Here is a 20,447-nt window from a genome sequence, read left to right on the forward strand (position 1 = left end):
TGTTCACTGATTGGCCAGAACAACAAATATACTAAAAAATAAAGCACAATGGGAGAAATCACAAACTCAACGGAATTACAAAATGCAATGACATGGCTAATTTTACACTGACTCGAATGTCTAAGAGAGATTTCTGAGATCTTTGTGTGTGAAGACACCGAAGCAGCATTAGGGCCACTTTAGACTTCAGGCTGAGTCACATCTGAGACGGGCCTCGGTGTTAAATCTGCATCACCATACTGATGCTCAGACTGCAGCGCGGCAGTTGTCATCTTCAATGTGCTTTAACTCTAGATCTAATAGTTCATCTGCTAGCTAGATTGGCCAGCTGATGTACTTCACTGTTTATTTCATGTATTCAAAAAGATCCTGACAAAAATAATCACGATGTAGTTGGCCCAACGGCAAGAGGCTGAAACGTGAAACTTAACCTGAAAATACATTAATAGCAGAGAATATAGCAAACCATCTCCATTAAACCCAGTCATCATGTGAAACAATGGCAAATGACACAGAGCGGTACACAGTAGATAATAACGGAAGATGTAAAGACAAAATTAGACATTACATTCCAAGCTAAGATTCGGATATCCGATTACATGAACCGTGTTTTAGCTATTGAATATGCTTCTGAGAACAATGAATGATTGCATCAGTAATGCATGCATGCATACCACACACAGCCACTTAGTTGATTTTTATCTTGCAGGTCTTGTTTTCCAGAAAACTTCAAAAAGCACTGTGTGCAAATACACCACGGTCACATGTTCTAGTTTATAGTTTATTGTTACATCAAATGAGATGAGAACTTCTGGAAATCCAGCCGAGAACCCACATAAGAAAACATCATTCCTCCATTCCTGTGTATCCCTCTCTTTTCATACCCAGATTTCATTTGTGTGAACACAAGACCTGAGCTGACGGTTTAAGTGACTGTGTAAAAACAGCTCATCTGGCGGCAGCTGTTATATCAACAGTGAGAATCAGATTCATCACGTGAGTCGGTAAAATAAAGAAAGAAAATACAAAACCTAAAATTGCAGTATGTAACTGTTGAAAAGATATGTTTTGTATTTATTCCCATATTTGTTAAAAACATCACTGACATGACAATGTAATATGACACAGATAATATGAGAAAGGATCATTGTCCTCCACCCTGGAGTCAGGAGGAGGGCCTTAGCACTGTCAATCATGGTATGTACTCGCTGCTAAATCTGCTAATGGCTGAGAAAGAACTTATTGTTCCAGAAAAAAAAAAAACATTTATCCATCGTTACCGGTGGCCATGCTAACTTATCTTAGCTTTGAAGTCAGTGAACCAGCTGTAGCATAACAAAGAGCAAAGGGGCGAGGGAGAGGACAAAGTGATTGACAGTGCTACAACCCTCCTCCTGGGTCTGATTGGTTGCTTCTGATTGAGTGGTGTGTTCCTGTTGTTCGTACTGCGAGCACAGGAAAAGGTCAGAGGAGCTTGTTTTTTTCACAGATGATCTGTCTTATACTGTGGCAGCATAATGACAATTTTTACAGATATAGAAAGAAATGTTTTTTTTAGAAAAGTTACATACTGCAGCTTTGTTTAAACTGATCAGAGGAAAACATGACGTTACAACAAAACGCTGAATCCAATGTCCAACTGGGACACTTTACGCAAATTTCAATTACTTACAGAACAACTGCTTATTTCATTTTTAGGAGCCAGAACTTTGTTGCTTGTTGCTATTCGTGTCTGGCAGCTCCGAGCAGGGAGGGAGCAGGGCTTCACAGAGAGCATTAGAAAGAGCGTCAGATGGTGTAAAAGTTCTGAGATGAGACGGATTTTTGTCTGGCTGACAGGTAACATCCTTTTTTCTTCTCTGTCTCAGCATCAGTAATGTCTGCCCCAAAGCATTACTGTCAACTGATCTATGATGAAACCACTTTAACCTCCCTTCCCATTAAGCCTCATGGCTGTACTCACTGTCAGTATACTCAACACCTGCGAGGAGCCCAGTTTTTTTTTTTTTTTTTTTTTTTTTTATCATATTTGACTACTAGGGACAACTGCTTTAGAGGAGTTGGATATAAGAATTCTGCATTCATCTTGAAGTTTGAAACCAGGAATTATTTCCATGACTTCTTGTGTTAAAAGATGCAGAGAGGTGGTATAGAAAAGGTGGGACTTATCCTTTAAACCGATGGACGTTTTTCTCTAACAGCTTACTGAGCTGTTGCTGGGCTGCTTTCCTTAATTACAGCTGGGGAAAAAAGCATTTCACTGCATAAGAGAATGAAAATTACAGTGGATGAATCTAAAAAGGATTTGGTCACAGTGGCAATTGAGTCTGCTCTGACACCTGGGCTGGCTAAATTTGTTAATAGGCTTAGCTTGCTGAATTTCATTTTTTTTTGTCCTTTTTACATTAGTGTACCAAATGATCAGGGAACAGCTTCTCATATTAGGCCTTTATTGTTATTTTTTGCTTTTAATGACAAATGTGGATAGTCACAGGTTGATGCCAGACAAATTAAATAAAAAAGAGACAGAGAAAAATACCCAAACCCTGTTGTGTGATTAGTGTGTTGGTTACGATCTCTCTGCTTACGGTCGCTTCCTACTTTCCCCTGGTAAGTTTAACTTGACCAAAGATTATTAATTTACAGTTAATGAAAAATGTCGTCTTTATGGCAACAAAGTTGTTTTGATATTTGTCCAAGGACTTAAATTCTTCATCATTTTGGTCAATTTCCTCTCCCTGATTTGGGGAATTCAATGAATTAAAAAATAAATAAATAAATCACACAACAACAACAACAACAACAAATGAATTTAATAGTTGCTCACATGAGTTTTGTCTTTCTGCATATAAATAGCATTTTAGGACAATAGAAACAACAGCTTTTGGAAATTTGTTCAAATTGTGGATAAAAATGTCAATCAATGCACACATATTTGAAAATAACGATGGTCTCTGAACCTGGACTTGACCCCAACATGGCCACTCTCCTAGCCTGCTTTTCTGCTCTTGGTGTATTTCCTTGGCAGAGTTAACCAACTTCTAATCAACAACAAAACAGTTGGCTTTTTGAAGCAAAAGTCAAAGTTCAATGAGCTCACACATAACCTGATTGTGCTTTTGTTATTGAAATTACATTTTTATGTCATCATTTACCTTCTGAAGACCATTGTGATTTCATATATAGTAAGTGAAAAAAATATAAACAATACACTCCATACTGAAGTACTAAGCAAGCCAGATGTTAACCCTTTTCTTCTGTTCCTATTTTTTTTTCAAATATTGTTTAATAAAATCTCGATGTGACATGTTGTGCATTACTGTGCACACATGGATTTAACCTGTTGTCCCTGGATTTGATTATTTTGGATGAAATGAATATCTTCCTTCAGTATAACCGAACACAAAGGGGAAATTTTACATTAGCACACTGCGGCCTATTGTCTTAACTATTAAATTTAAAAGCTTATTGCTCATTTTGCTCCCCTGTGGAGTGTGAGGCAGTCAAAGAATGACAATATGGCAAGGAGAAGAAGGGGAGAAACTAACAGGAAAACTGTGTCTTCCAGTGTTGTAGTCAAGACCACCCAACCTGAGACCAGAACAGAAACACGTACTGTATTTTCTGGACTATACATGTTTTTTTTCATAGTTTGCCGAGGATGCGACTTATACTCAGGAGCGACTTATGTGTGAAATTATTAACACATCATTACATCATATCACATGTTATTTTCACACTAAACCACAAGAGGGCGCTCTAGGCCTGTGTTTTTCTACCTTCGGAGTTAGCCGAGTTGTTTTCAAGCGACACCGAAGATGAAGATTTCATTGCGTCTAATGATTTGGAGACATGGATGGTTTGGTTAACTTGTTAGCATGTTATTTATGCTATAGTTATCTGAATAACTCTTTAATATGTTATGCTAACATACCAGGCACGTTCTCAGTTTGTTATGCGTCATGTGACGTTAGCATACTGTACAATTATTCAGCCTGTTGTTGTCTCTATTCTATTTTTATTGCCTTTCAAGATGACATGTCTGTTCTTGGTGTTGAATTTTATCAAATAAATTTTCCTCAAAAATGTGACTTATACTCTGGTGCGACTTATAATTCGGAAAACACGGTAATTGGTAAGTCAAGTTATTGCTTGGATTTTAATCGGTGTGTTTTGAATCCAGTGAAAACAAACATGTCAACAAATAAACTGGACAGTATGCTGTAAGTTTAGTGATAGCACAGTTGTGGTCTAGTCTGGTCTTGAAATAAAATACTGAGTCCTTTGCACCTGAGACAGAGACAAGATCAAAAAATGGTCTAGAGACCAAGCCAGTCTTCAGGACTACACTGGCATCTTCTCACTGTCTTTCTGTCCACTTTGCATGTATTCCACACATATCAGCCCAGCTGTTCCCTTTCATTTGACTTCAGTGTTCTCAGCCTGAAAAACTCTGACAGGACGTGACTGCGATTAATCAAGTAAATAAGTCACAGGTTCAGATTAACGTTGCTACCTTTAGACACAAATAAAACAAGATGGGAAACAGAGCAGCTTTGTGTGAAACATACACATATTAATCTAAAGTTTCTGTGGTATAAAGAGAAGTCAAGAATCTAGTGGATGTAAATAATTTGACAGAAAGCAGACGGAAAACTTTACACTAACAAAAACTATTAGGATGAGTGGAAGGATGACATGTACCACATTTTCTTGACTTCCAACATAGGAAACATTTATAAATAAAGTGCATTTAGTTCAATTTTGAAAGTGCTAAACTATAAATGTAGATTAACTGAACTTTTAAGTGCTGTAGTTTTTGGCTCTTTTTTACTATTTCACAGCATTGGTTTATTTTTCTAAGTGGCCTACTTACCAGAATATTCATACCTTTTTTTCATTTTGTCACATTTTATGATACATTTTACAAAGACTTTATAAGACCAACACAAAGTAATGAACAGGTGTGATGTGAAAGAAGCAATACATGAGTTTCTGAAAAATATGAAATGTGTAGAAAGTGTAAGTAGTCACCCCCTCTTAATAAATACTTTGTAGAGCCACTTTTCACTACAGTTCAGTTTCCAGTTTGTTGGTTTGTGTCAACCAGCAACTGAACCAAGAATGCAACTCCGCTCTGGTTTCTGTTGAGGTGAACTCTGCTGGGTTTGAATAAATATCTGAAGGCCAAGCGGACCAGAGACTGCTCCAAAAGCAGGAAGTAAACTACAGCACAGGGAATTCTGGGTAAATGTAACAAAGTAAACAACAAGACATGCCTCATGCTGTTTTACCAGAGACAAAAGAGAAATCATTCAACCTCTAAACTCTAATGCCACTCCATTTTTGCTTACATTTTGTGAAGAAGGAAGTGGCATTCAGAGGTTTTTCTGTTGATTCCTTTAGTGGTTGTCAGAGCAGCAGCACCAAAGGTGAGTAAGGGAACAGGTTTGTTTTGTTTGACACACTCAGTGTGAAACAGAACCACAACAGCTGAAGATTGAACAAAAGTTGTAATTTTGGATCCCAATCAAGTCTACTGGACTATCAGGTGTGAAGCCATCCTCATTGGATTGTGTTTGTTTCTTAATATAATGGAATATTTATTGCTTGTTTTGTAATTATTGACTGTATGATGTTTTCATGATGTAAAGCACTTTGAACTGCCTTTGTTACTGAAATGCGCTACACAAATAAACTTAGACTTGCATCAGTCTTCTGTCACTGGTCCGGCTTCCATGTTGTGTATTTGGGCCGAACCGCCTCACACTCATATCGGATTCAAATAGCAGCAGCAGAACTTCCAGAATTCCTTCCAACTCATTTAGCAGTTGCTTCGATCTGCAAATCTGAGTTTTTCATACAATCCGGCGGTGACACGGATCAATACCGTTAGCACTAATAGTTTGTCGAGTGTGTCGTCATCGGACCACACACAGACCTCACACACACCCGCGGCAATCAGAGTGCAGCCCTTGCAATCTGACAGAGAGCCCCGCTTGGGAAATGAGGCAGTGTGTGTCTGAGTGTGTGTTGTGCACATGTGTGTAAGGGGGTGTTGGACGAGCAGAGGGGAGGGGGCACCCCAGAGCCCTTGGGATGGTGTGTCACATAAGCTCCATCACAAGGCTGCTTTATTGAGCCTGGCATGGGTCAGACCCCTACTGTCATCTTCAAATATGCCGGCCACCTGCTCACACACACGTACAGAAGACACACACACACACACACACTTGAGCACGCGTACACATACATGCTCACGCATTGACACACTCACGCATACACTAACTGGTACACATGGCTCGGTGAGAATTCATCTGGTGTTTTCTGGTAAGTGCAACAAAAACACCAAATCTGGACGTGTCGCGTTCGCCTCCCAAGACCCTGGAGCAGAGGGGCCAATTCCACACAGCCTCTCAGCGCTCAGGCTTCCATCCTTTATTTCCCTCAACCCTCCCTTCTTCTTTCATCATTATTATTTATTTTCCCTGTTTTATCCTCTAGTTTCAGAGCGAGAAGGCTTTTCGTACACACACATACATTTGCTATGGCTATTTGCTTTAGAAAAAATGAAAAACTGAGTGAAAAACCAAGATTTTCAGTGGCCAAGTCTTGTGTCACAGTTAATATTAATTATCTTTGCAATAAGATGTGAAGCTTTGCCAAAATTGAACAAATCATCTTCTGTTTTTTTTTCTTTTACTAATACTTTTTTTTAAATCAATTTTCTCAATATAAAGCTTCTGTGTACATATACCTTCTGCTTCCACACAACTGTCATGCACTGAGCTCTTCATTAACAGCTAAATGTGTGAATATTTCTTAAAAAAAAAAAAAAAAGGAAAATCTAGCACGGACACGCTTCTTCCTCAAAAGACGCAAGAATGGCTGTGCATGAATCAGTGTGTGCATGTGGCTGTTTTATGTAACGCTGCTTGTGTGTGTGTGTGTGTGTGTGTGTGTGTGTGTGTGTGTGTGTGTGTGTGTGTGTGTGTGTGTGTGTGTGTGTGTGTTCCCTGATGGAGATAAGTCTGAGTGGTTAGGAGGGAACAGATGTCAGCTGGTGTCGGCTGCCAGGAAGATTGAACAAAGCCAATCACGTTTTCTTCCTGTCCAAAACGCATGGCGGAGGAAGACCTGCATCTAACAACAATTTGTGGCATTAACTCCGTGCATGCCACCCCGCCTGCAAACTCTCACCGCTCTGTCTCTATAACACTCACACACATGCACGCTTTGCATACACACACTCCACCGCCGTCCTGTTTAGAGTAAATATGGTAAACAACTGCTGGAGATATGAAAGGTAGCAGGGGGAGCAAACAAAATGGTGTCTGTAATATGATCTGCTCTCATTGCTACAGTAGCTTAAACATTCATGGGGATTGTACAGTGAGAGGAGAAGTTACCATAACTGATGTTTGTAACAAATAACTGATCGATTCATATTCATAATTCATAGCGATGCAGTAAAGTATGGTTATTATTTCTTTTTTTTTTTTTTTTGATTGTAGAAAAGCCTTTCCCATCCTCACTGAGCCACTGCAGAAAATTAGAAATGTTCATTCAGTTTCCCTCTGTCTCTTTTTCAATTGTGCCACTTGTTCTTTCTGCGATGAGCACGATCACATTAGCACTGCGTCCTTTTCACGCACTAAGAGGGAAAAAAAGTGCAGAAGCTGAACTGGGAAGAAAGCACAGAGATTTTAATTCTTTTGGAAGAGGACAGTGAGTCATGGAGAAATTCAGCATGCATTGTTAACAATAGAGAGCACTGTAAGACGGAAGAGCATGCCCTCGTGTCTGCAGGAGCAGAAGACATAAGAATACCCACTCTGGTATCAGTCGGCCATGTGGAGGATCTCTATTTATTTATTTATTTATTTTATTTTGCCACATTTAAAAGTATAATCTGGAGTCACCTCTTGTCAAGGCGGAATATAAACTCAGATACTAATAGTTTATGATTTTCTAAGATGTGCAGCCGACTCGAGCTAAAAGTCAGGCACAGATATCTCTGTTGGGCTGTAAAGTCAGAAACCAAGATGTTACAGATTGTCTGAAAATACCAAGATTAGATAACCAGTGGTGGGAAATTGGACAAGTATTTTCTTTTTCAAATTTTGAACTTCAGATAGTAAAGTGTAGTCTAGAGTTCCTAAAAAGGATGGAAAAAATCATTTAATTTCAAAAAACCTACAGCTAAGACGCCAGATTCAATATCATTGTCCTCCATGGTGGTACAACCTTCTAATACTGGACATTCAAGGAACAGTCTGCTACTGACATTTTCATATTTTATGATTCTCCACGCAACCATTTGACAGAATGGATCTTTCAAAAAGTTACAAATTCATAATGAATTCCCACTTTTTCACACATGTCCAAACCTTTGAAGGTTTAGTTCATTATTAGTGAGCAGGGTTCTGTTAAGAGCTTACCGAATGACAAAAATGTTGCAGCAATTTTGCTTTGTAATACTTAAAATTCTATGATTTACATTTGGAAAAATCAAAAGAGAAAATATTGCAGTTATCAGTGGACACAGTCTGTAAAAAATAATCCTCTCATATCAAACATATATTACTAAATAGAACCTCCTAATTGTAATTATTTGCTACAAAAACTAATAGAATAAATAAACACAATACATAAAACTCATTGAGTTTTAGGCTAAGTAGGCATAAAACTTAACAAATGTTGAGTTTTATGCTTACTTACAGTTAGCCACCACCTGAAAAGCCTCCATTTTATGCATTTCATGTGATAGGTCAATTTTACAGAATGCTAACAAAAACTGTTTTCTGTTAGCATCCATTACTCTGTACATAACCAAAAGAAAGAAGGTGGTAAATATTTTTAATGGTGTTTCTATAAATGCCTCCCCTGTATTTATTTAAGACACCCTGAGAGTGATTCAAAGTATGTAAGGTTTTGGCTGCAACAAACTTCAGGATCCCACCTAGAAAACTGAACTACAGTATTCTTTTAAAAACACAACAGAAACAAGACAAAACACACACATCCAAATATATGCATGCATGCGTGTGTGTGGGTGTGTGGTAATAACCATGAGATCGTAGCCTTGACTGACAGATCCTCAAAGGATGTCTGCAACAAATCTGTTGACCTTTGACCTCCCATCCGAGTTGTAAAAACCACTCTTCGTTTTCCTTAAGACTTTAACAGCCTGCCAAGTGGTGTGTGCACACATGTGCAATGTGTGCACATTTGCCTTTGTCTGTTGTGTGAGCGAGCCTTGCTTATGTGTGAGTGTGTGGTATAACCCAGAGGTTAAAGAGCAATCTGCAGCCAATTAAGCGCTTCACTAGGAGGGCCTTGCTTCCATGAATGAGAGGAATGCTCCATGAGCTTAAGAGGGAGAGACTTGACGAAGTGCTCCGAACACAGTGTGGCTGGGTGTGTGTGTGTGTGTGTGGTAGCCGTGTGTCATGGCTGCCATGTTTATAGTGCAGGTTTGCATGCTGGTAACAATTAAGTGTCAGAGAGCTAATATACGGGTTTAAAAGTTCACCACATACAAGCTTTCAAACAGAAAGCTTGAAAGCAGGATGCCTGACCAAAAACCTCACAGCTAATGAGTGAATCCAGGCTTCTGAACATCTAAAATCAACAAGTACACCAGGGAAACAAAATTGATCATTTAAAAGAGGTCCCACTCTGTTTTTTGTTTGTTTGTTTGTTTGTTTGTTTGTTTGTTTGTTTTTGGGACAAATGGAATAAAAAGGAGACCTAAAAGGAAAATGTTAAAAATGCTAATGGTGTTAAAAGAGAAAAAAGGAAAAAAAAACTAAAACAACTATACAACAAGCTTACTGAGACATATGATGCAAATCTTTTGACTATCCTTAAAAGTCTAAGGAAATCATTCAATTTTAAATAAAAAAGAAATATGATTATTGTCTCATTATTTCTATAACTTAGAGGAATGACAAAGAAGATGGAGGATATTTGGTAACCAATAGTTAAGGCCACAATCCCAGCCTCAGCCAAACACCTAGCAGCCATGATCCTTCTGACAGCGCTGTTGTTTATGAAAAGCAGACCATCACTCAGTGGAAAATATTTATCATGGTCAGGCAAATCAGAATTCCAGATTTTTATGGGGAGGAATGAACACAGTGCCCTCTGAAGTATGAAAGAAAAAAAATTCACACTGTAAGCATTGAGTCTGAGTCAGGGAGAAACTCATTCGGAAATGTATGTTTAAAATCACATGCGTTGTGACACAACTGTGGCACACAGTAACAAAGTTCTGGGACCAATCCCACTCAGACTCTCTATTGGGTTAGAATTTTCTCCCTCAGCATCCACAGACCGAAGGATCCAGGTTCTTTCTGGGTCAAAAAATATTCACAAGTTAATGAATATGGGGAAACCTGTCTCTGCAGTAGCTGGTTGTTGCAAGTAGCGCTTCCATAGACCAGAAGGTAAGAGTCTGAACAGTTTGTGTCCAGCATGTGTGGGGTCTGAATAGATGCTAGCTGCCCCTTTCCTTACCATGTACAAGATGAATGGACGGACAGATAGATGTCCTACCTTCAAGATATCCTTTCCTGGAACATCTATGTTTTGTCAAAAAGACAATATAAAACAACATCCACATTTAAGAACAGAGTATGGCTACTGGGCTATTTTCTTTCCCAGAGGTTTGAGACAAAATAGATAACTTAGCTAAAGGGCCAGACCCAAAATAAAATCAGTTATTTTGTTTGATCCTTTTGAAATCTAAACATTTTTCCTTAAATTTATGGTTTTCTATAAGTGGAAAATTATTGAAAGGAAAAACATCTGAAACATCAAGACCTAAACACAGATCCACGCAGTGAATATGACTGGATGTTCTTATAAAGAGCAACGTTAAGGTAAATGTTCACGTCATGACTAAAAAACTCATTTCCATCGATCTTGTCAATATCTAAAACTTAGTGGTTCAACATGTTTGGGAACTCTGGCAAGTGGACAAAAACTGTAAATATATGGAAAAAGTAAAGGGAAGTCAGGGGAGGAGGAGGGTAGGAAGGATGTGGCAGGGGGATGCCATGGCTGATGTCCATCTTGCTCTCCTTAACCTGCCCCCCACCTGTAACTCCCCTCACCCGCCCAGGCCATCCATCAGTGGGTGAACAGAAAGGATCAGAGCCCAGAGTAATGAGCCGTAAGCCCCCTTACACGTGTTGATGTGCCACTAAATAAGATCAATTTACCTTGACTACCACTACACTGCACAGCAGTGAGTGAAGGAGAACGTGCCCTCCTTTACTCAGAGGCACACACACACACACAAACGCCCACACGCACACACACACACACACAAACCCACGCACACACACACCCTGTAGTATGCCTCAGACACACTTATTGTCACACAAACCTGTGTGTGAGACTCCTTCCATGGGTTATCTGTCTCTCTGTGTGTATTCTACAGAAAGAAGATATGTGTGTGTGTTTGTGTGTGTGCGTGTTTGCGTGTGTGTGTGTGTATGAATGTGCAGCGGTGATTGGGAAGGAGTGTGCCTGTGGGCAGGGAGGACAGCATGGTGATCTGGTTACTCAAGACAGACAGAAGCAATTGTTCTCAAGTTACAGGGTTTTCTCTGAGACTTGAGGGCATCACTGTCAAGTGTTGAGGCCATCAGAGAAGTCTCACTTTAGACGATTACACCCAATCCTTTTTTGTGTAGGTGTGTGTGTGTGTGTGAGAAAGAGCGAGAGAGAGAGAGAGAATCCACACTCTGACCTCCACTGCTCTGTACAGGCAACAGCAAGGGCTACTTACATTCTTCGTGGCAGAGTGAGTTTTTGTTTGCAAAACTTTGCAGAAAAGTTGTTGCAGCTGCTCTTCAGCTCAAAGCCAACAAAAACTGAAACATATAGCTGGAATTCAGGGCCTGGGTGAAGTCAGATCAGTAGCTACAAAGTAATACGTCAAACTATCTTTCCAGTTGAAACTACTGATGCCTCAACCAATCCACCGCATCTAAAAGCTGATAATTAAATGCTGATCAAGTGATAAAACTTTAGATAAAACTGCCTTTACATTGTACCTCATATTAAAGCATAAATATATTTTGGAAAAAATACATTTAAAAAATCACACGCGAACAAGCTTGCTGATGTGATAAGTCATTCAAAAAACGCACAGTACCATGACCCCCCCAACTGTCGTCCGGTCATCTTCTTCATGATCTGCGGCAGCGACAGAATCCGGTCGTGACTCATGTGATGCAACGAAAGTGTTTTCATTCCAGCTTTGAGGGTCAAGTCAATTTCAAACCAAAAACAAAAAACAAAACACACTTCTCATCCTAGCGGCAAAACATTTGATCCAAAAAAATATTGTTGTGTTTCCATGAAGCAAATTTATTTTTGAAATGTGAAATTGAACAATTATATGATCAACATTGGTTGAGAAATTTCACATCAATGCATTGCTTATTTAAACACCTATGTTTGCAAGATACAAATAACTCCTGACCACAAAGTCGTACGATCTCTGCTGTTGGACCTGAACTGCGTGTGAAATGTGTCTATGTTTTAGTGAACATGAACCATCATGAGACAAAGGTCCAAAGTAATGAGGGACAAGGAAGCTCGGAGAAAAAACATACAAGCTATACGACAAAGTAAAAAATAAAAAATACCACAAAGGGAAAGCCACAAGAAAGAAAGTAAAACGGCCAGAAAAGGGGACAGATTAGTGAACGAGGCTTTAGAAACGCTGTCGGGGTGAAAGAGAATGCCACTAATAATGAGATGTCTATTTTACCCACCAGCTCTCCGTCTCTCTCACTGCTATGCCTGTTTTCCTCTGGCCCCCATTATCAGTGCACTTGAACCAGGGGATAACAATGAGTTCACAGAGATTGAGAAGTGCCGAGGCCTTAATTGTATGTATTTAGTCACGCAAACAGAGGCAATGGCCTGAGAACGCCTAGTTAGCCAATGACATCATTTAGCCACACAGCCACTTTAACTCAATGGGGCTGCTGTGGCGTACAGCTCTCTGTCACTTTATGCTATCCCTGCTTGTCATTGCTCTGTGTCTCTTTATCTGCCTCACACTGGGGAAGCATCCGGGGAAATGCCAGTTTATGAACCATAATCAGTGTTTTTTCTTCCTCCATGTTGTCTGTTTCTGGTAATCTTGCATAGACACAAAATTAGGAGTTCTCTGTTGTAAAGATTGTTTATTTTAATAGAAGCCATGAAAATTCAAAATATTAATCCCTGATTCAGTTTGACAAAAAGCAGACAATTTGTGGATGATAATTAAATTGCACTTTAATGGGAAACGTCCAGCACTTCCTTTTTAGGCCTTTTTCACACCGGGTCGCCCAGTAGTGTTGGATTGACTGAGGACAAAAATTGTAACATTTTCTATATTTTCCACTGGTTTTACACTTCAATATGTCAAACCAACTAAATCCTTTGAAAAACCTGTCCCCTCCCTCACCGGTGATGGCGCTGCACCAAGAACCACAGAAGGAAATTTAAAAGAATTAAGATACTGAGTGCAACTTTCTTCAAAAAAATGAAGTGTTGTCAGATTTTAGCGGTAGTAGGATTTCTCTTAAACCTTTGGTAAAAGAAAACATGAGACATTTCTCGAACTTTTGTTTGCTTTGGTTGTATTTTCCCAGAATGCCCTAAGCTATAGTCTGCTTTCTGCTTTTGGAGTAGTCTCTGATCCACTTGCATTCACAAATGTTTTCAAAACATACCAGTGTTCAGATCAGCCGAACCCAGACCCAGGTTTGCAGATGGACCAGACCTCAGAGTTGGACTGCGCAGTCACACCTCCCCAAGCGAACCGGAAACAGAGTTGGAATAAAGCGGACCAAACAGGGCTGGTGTGAATGTGGATGGTTGAAAAATTATTAATTAACGTTTATTCTGTTGATCATGCATATTACCCAATACTTCCAAACGTATTTCAGTGAAAGCAGACAGTCTTTGGCATATTTAACACCTTCCATGGATATGTTTTCCCTTTTTAAAGCTCCACCTGCAAATGAGGACAGACTGGAAATGACCTCTGGCTCTGTGCTTGTGGTCTTGGACGGCATTGCAAGCATGTCCTCATGTTTGTGTTTGTGTAGGGGTGTGTGTGTGTATGTATGCATGCATGCGTGTGTACGTCTATTTGTTTGCATGCATACTTTTGTCAATCAATAGTGGCTCCTGGCAGTCACAAAGAGAAAGATGGCACTGAGATGTTAGTGTGTCTGACTTGCTAGGCACAAAGAAGGGTGTGCATGCGTGTGCGTGTGTGTGTGTGTGGGTGTGTGTGTGTGTGTGTGTGTGTGTGTGTGTGTGTGTGTGTGCAGAATGAAGGGGCGCTTCTCAAGCAGGGATGTCAGCACTTGAAAAATCAATCACCATCTGGGCTTGTTTTGTCCAAAGGACAGAAGGAGGGGAGGAAAGCTCACAAACGAGCACACATGTACCTCTCGCATCTTTCATTTCACGCTAAGACAACAGAGGGTAAAACTGCACATCGGCTCCACGTCCCCCTCATGTCTCCCGCCCTTCTGTTTTAAGTGAACACTTAACTCCTCGCCTGGATCCTGCTGCTATCAAAGCAAGGGCAATTTTCTCCTCTTTCCCCCGCAACTTCTTCCTGGATATTTTCAAATCAGGGGTTGCAGCAGTTGCATCAAAAGGCAAGGATATAATTGAAGGGGCGAAGGGTCGAGCGCTGAGGGGTATTTTTCAGAGGAAAAGCATCAGCCACATTGGGGCCTATCGGAGCCATTAGGGCAGCCTCTATGTGAATACACTGGAACAAGGCTGGTGTGCAAGGTCACCCAAAGCAAACATGGATAAGAGGAAAGAAAAGCAAAGACTCATCTGCTTGAGTTAGCGCCTCAGGTCACTGGGTTTAGCTCCTTTTCACCAAAGCCCAGCGCTCATTTCTAGGTGCATCTTTGACTGGCTTTCAAAACCTACTTTTATGTCCACTTTTATATGAGAAAAGTAAGTGTTTCACACAAAGATTTATTTATTTTTCTTTCTTAATCCATACACACAACCACACCCGCACACGCCGCCCAAAAACTGAAAGCATGTGTGTACATGTGCATGAACGGGACGCAATTTTGCTATGGCGCTGACTCTTTTCAGCTGCACAGCTGTGTGAGAAATGCCAGTAGCAGAGGCTGCTGATGCAGCGAAAGCATTTAATACTCAACAAACAGTTATCTAAGCCCATGTCCAATAGCTAGACACCACTGTAATGTGACCTACATTCTAAACGAATAAGAATGTTTTTACTTTTTTTTGTTTGACACTCAGGGGTGGGGGGTGTGGTGAGAGGGCACAGTGGGGGTTTGGGAATAAATGTGAACAGAACACATTCAAATGTCAGTATTAAAATGGTAAAATATTGCTTTTTGCCTCTCTCGCCGCGCCTCCATCACTTCCAATCTTCTTCTCGTTCAAAGCAACAGAGAAGCATTGAGAACATAACGGAACATATTGTGCTCTTCCCTGAATTCAACATCTCGCCTTTGTCACTTTTAAGACTGGCAGGAGAAGTATTTTTCTTTTCATCTTCAAGAGATAATTATTTAAACTGCATCGAACAAGGTCGCGTTTAATTGGTGTCATGAAGGTCTGAGTTGGAGAGATGCTGTGGTCTCTTTTTATGAACAAAATATTAAGAAACTGTTCATTTCACATTCACTAACCGAACACAACAGGAATGCTGAAGAAGTTTTCCGATTTGGACATAATTTGGGAAAATGTAAATTTAGACAAGTTCAGCTGACTGGGTTCCTTTGGGCCTCACATGCAATCTGTGATCGACACACGTTCTATCGACATCAAGTGGGAAGGTCATAGTTGATCCACACCTGTCACGCGTCTGTTCCTCCTCAAAAGGTAATCACAGCGCTTCAACATCAAGTGACCACCTTCTCTGAGAAATCAAATGCTTTCTAGAACTAGATCCAAAATCACAACTTCTTGAGAATGGAGCACAAATGGATTTCAACAGAGAGTGAGGACATTTGCATTGATGTAGAATTTTGCTGCGTATATGACAATTGGTCCTGCGGTCCCAGTGTTTGTCAGGGTTCACTCCCACCAGCCCTGTTCATTCTTGGACTCTACTTCATTTGCCTGAAAAGTCCAGTTGATTTGTGGAGGCGTTAATGCGTGATTAAACTCTGTTTAATTACGGACTCAAAAAAGCAAACTCTGGTCTGCCCACAAACCTACAAGTCCTTGTTCAGTTGAAGTGAGCAATAATAGTGGAATGAATATGTGAATGCCAATCGGACTGGAGAGCACTTTGAAAGGAGGAACCGAACTATAGCACATAGCATGCTGGGAAACTATAACCAAAGCAAACTTGCATGTCTGACACTCGTGGGAGAAATGGCTCATGGTCTTTTACTGAATACAAAACTTTTGATTAAATGAATATGGACTGATGATCTTTGATATAATTTTTAATCACAATTTATAGTTAATGTTGTGATGAACTATCTCAATTCACTGATCGATCAGAGTGCTTTTTATCACACAATTCCTGTTCAGGTAAGCAGTTCACGAAGGAGCTTGTAGTTCAGAGTCTTTTAACTGGGCAAAGTACAAAGTACTCTGTCTGAGGAGCAACCCCCTGTCTTTCAACATGTGGTCAATGACACTGGAGTCAAACCACCTAGATGAGTACCGAGTAAAAGTTGGTTCCATCTTGGCACCGGGATAAAAATAATGTGTGGAGTGTGTTTCAAAGACTGAGCAACAACAGTATTCTAGATAAATGTCTGATTCAACCACAAGGCCTCAAACAAAACCACAAAGTCACTCTTGAAATACAAAAATCAAGTTCTGATGCCCCCAATTATGTCAAATCTAACTTGGCCTGTTTTTAGAAATCTTTCTGTATAAATAACAGACTGGTCAGGATAAGGCTCGTAACAGATGACAAGGTTCCATCCTTTCTAAAAGTGATATTTCTATGAGACATGCTTCATCAGTTAAGGTTTTGTCAGAGTACGAATATTCTCATTATTTTGCTGACCAAGGTGCCAACTGGATTTAGGACACAGTCTTTGCAGAATTCCAGATATCCACTATGAAAGCATGTGACAGGTTTGGTTCCTCTCTCAGCTTAACAATTGATGAATGAATAAAAAGTGAACACACTCGAAGACACAAATACGCACAGCAGTCAATCCTCCTGGCCACGTCAAGTGAGCAGGTGTCCTTAGTAATGCACCATTGCTCACTTGGATCCCCGTGTCTCAGGAAAGAGGATGAAAACAGGAGGAGGGGAAAAAGATGAAATAAATAAAGGACAATTAGAGGAAAAGAATGAGGCATGTCTTCCTTTAAAAAAATAACATTGCAGTTGCATATTCTTTCTTTATGTGGTCATGTCTCTCTGCTCGCTGAGAGATTCAGTGACAAACATGAGGTCATGTCACCAAAACATGGGACATGCATCAGCCTGACTGTCACAATGCAACAGCAAAGCTCATTTGAATGCACCTAATTTCTCAGCACGACGACACTGGAGCAGAACCCCTTCTCTCATTATTTTTGGGGGATGATCAAAAACAGAGATTGCACCAGGAAGACCGGCCACGAGCCCAGCTTAGGAGAAACCGAGCAGAAAAAGATGTTACTTAGTAAAGACCAGGCCTTTAACCCCCTGCTGAGCAGCAGCTACATGGTACATAAATAACCATCATGAATCAGACTGTTTGGTCTCACCCCGCCATTTCTCAAAAACTATCCAGCTCTTATTTCACCACAGTGGTGGCAAGGTTTCAAGGACAGGTTTTTAAAATGCAGAAAAAGAAAACTTTTGTATACATCCAATGTCTTGTCTTGTTCAAATACATACAAATAATTTTAAAAAAAGTAATTGACTGATGTGTTTGAAGGGACAGATCAGTTCCTTTGAGTTTCCACAAAAACAGTTTGTGGAAACTCAATATGCTACCTACATTGTTAACTTTTTCAATTTCTTCCCCTTTTAAAAATACAAATTTGTTGTTTTTGTCATCAGAAGCTGAACAAAACTAAAAAATAAAAATAAGAAACAGATCACAAATGGAATATAGTTCAGACACATACTAACCATCATCAAATTTCCAGTAAATTGTTAATTGCATGAAAGTCTATGGTTGTTTACAACTGAGAGAATTACAAAAACAGGTCAACATACAAGAAAATTATAAAATATGGTTTTCTAATTAAGAGGTGAAATTAACATGTTTAATATATTCAATACACGAAGAGTGATCTATATAAAGTATTTGTTTCTGTTCATTTTGGTGATGATGCCTCACAGCTAATGAAAATTCAAAAATCTGATTTTTGGAATAGTTTTTTATTTTTTATTTTATTGCAGTATGGTCTTTTAACACACATGTCCAATGCTATGGCATATTAAACCATATAGGAAACCTCTGGCCTAATATCTGAACTGACAGCCACTGAAACGGTCCTTATCAAGAGTAAGCCACCAGTCAATGCTAAAGCTGCAGGATGCTGCTTGTAAGAATATTAATGGAAAGATTTGTGGAAGGAAAAAGTGTGGTTTAAAAAAAGGTGTGCAAGTAACAGCTTGAGATTATCATAAAGCCTGTTTAAGAGTGTGGGTGAGTTTCATAAGGAGTGAATTTACTTTTTAAGTCTAAAATTTTCAGAAAATAGGTCTTGATACTAACTGGGATGCATGTTTCTATAATTTGAAAAAATTGACCTTTATCAAAGAAAATGATCTTAGTTGAGCAATCACAAAATCTGATAAACACATTGATGTATTCACAAAATCCTAAACAAAAATCAGAGCAATTCTTTTAAGCGTTTCCTGTTCAGAAGAAGGAATCAGATGTAGATAAGAGAGGCGAGGAGGAGAACCAACAACAACCAATACCAACAGAAGACTGTAAAGGCAATGACAAAATGAGTAGCAAATTTATCATAAAAATAAGAAACATTGTGTTGAGCTTTGTAGATTTCATTTTTAAATTAAGAGGTGTAGGGTCATATTCCTTCTCTACCTCCTGGAACTAGTTTATGTCTGAAGAATTTCCTAAACCAGACTTCATCCCCTCAGAAATCTGCCCTGAAGCCATTCATTTTAAACCTTGTATCAAAAATCAGGCCTGTATTCAGTGAAAACTCCTTTGTAAAACTTAAATACATCCCAATGTGCCCAACAACAAAGGCCTCTACCCTTCCTCATTCCCTGTGACACGTAAGTTTAGGATTGTTCAATGGGCCCGCGGGTGGGTTTTCCATTCTCTCCCGGTCCCCCTTTATTTGGCTCCTTCTTTTAGAGCATTAGGGTGAGCAGCCATTGAACTACAACTGCTTCTATAAAAATGGATCAGGATTAAAATGACCCCACACAAAATTAAAAGTTCCCCCAATGTATCTTTTCTTTAAGACATTCCCAGCTTCCTTGGGAACGGGATTGTTTCTTGACAAAGTGGTCTCAGCTCAACAATGAGCACCTTTCAGATGCACACAGGGACTGCCTTTAGAACCGCAGAGAGAGACGGATTTCACATATCAATCAAAAGAGAGACATGGGGTTGGGGGAGTGATAAAAGGGGCTCGTTTGGTCAGAGTGGTTCTGGAGAAACGCCAAGCACATTTAAAAGGAAATATGCATTTCTCACAAGGATTCATAAGAATAGCCTCCATATATATAGGAGGTGAGATGCCACCGTTTAGTCTGAACTATAAATACTGCAGTAGGTACTGAAAAGAAAGAGGTGTGTAAAAAAAACAAAGCACATTGCAGTTTTTGCATGTGAGGTCCTGTTAGTTCAGTTTTTTTTATTATTATTATTATTTATTTATCAGTCTTTTAGTCTGTGTGTTTGTGTTGGGGTATGGGGTGCAAATGGTCACAGCCACCTACAGGCCCAGCTGTGTGCATAATTGCTGCTAATCTTGTTGAAGATTAATAAAGTGTCAGAGCAGGTAATTCACAGCAGCATCCAGCTACCTCAACCCAGAAAACCCAAGTCCAAAGGCACTAAAAATAGAGCAGTTCAGACAGTCAGTATGTATATGTTGCACACTAACATGAGAGTGTAACATACATACAAATGTTGCATATATATATATATATATATATATATATATATATATATATATATATATATATATATATATATATATATATATATATATATATATATATATATATGTGTGTGTGTGTGTGTGTGTGTGTGTGTGTGTGTTGGGGGGGTTGGGGGGTCATCCTCTTCATTGCTATTTAATAAGTAATGACATGGCAGAATCTGTAGCAGAGATAGGGAATAAAGGCATACAGTTTTGGTTTCATTCATGATCATTAAGTAATAGAATCGGGAGAAAATGATTCATGTTAAACCTGCTGAGTTACTGTAAAAATACAAAACATTGGTAACGATGGTAACATACAGTAG

General features: G+C 39.4%; 1 protein-coding gene across 6 annotated transcripts in view; it reads right to left on the reverse strand.

Annotated features, from left to right (window-relative positions):
• The window catches only part of znf536 (zinc finger protein 536), a 234,300-nt gene that overhangs the window by 160,728 nt on the left and 53,125 nt on the right, over positions 1 to 20,447 (reverse strand). The window contains exon 1 of one of the 6 annotated variants that reach the window (XM_055060102.1): positions 13,746 to 13,767. The exons of the other annotated variants lie outside the window; for them this stretch is intronic. The gene's annotated coding sequence lies outside the window, so the exon portion shown is untranslated. Of the gene's footprint in view, positions 1 to 13,745; positions 13,768 to 20,447 lie in introns of those variants that run through there. 6 annotated transcript variants of the gene reach the window in all.

This window comes from Poeciliopsis prolifica, unplaced genomic scaffold, assembly GCF_027474105.1.
Source record: "Poeciliopsis prolifica strain line A6 unplaced genomic scaffold, Auburn_PproV2 SCAFFOLD057, whole genome shotgun sequence".
Taxonomy (NCBI): Eukaryota; Metazoa; Chordata; class Actinopteri; order Cyprinodontiformes; family Poeciliidae; genus Poeciliopsis; species Poeciliopsis prolifica.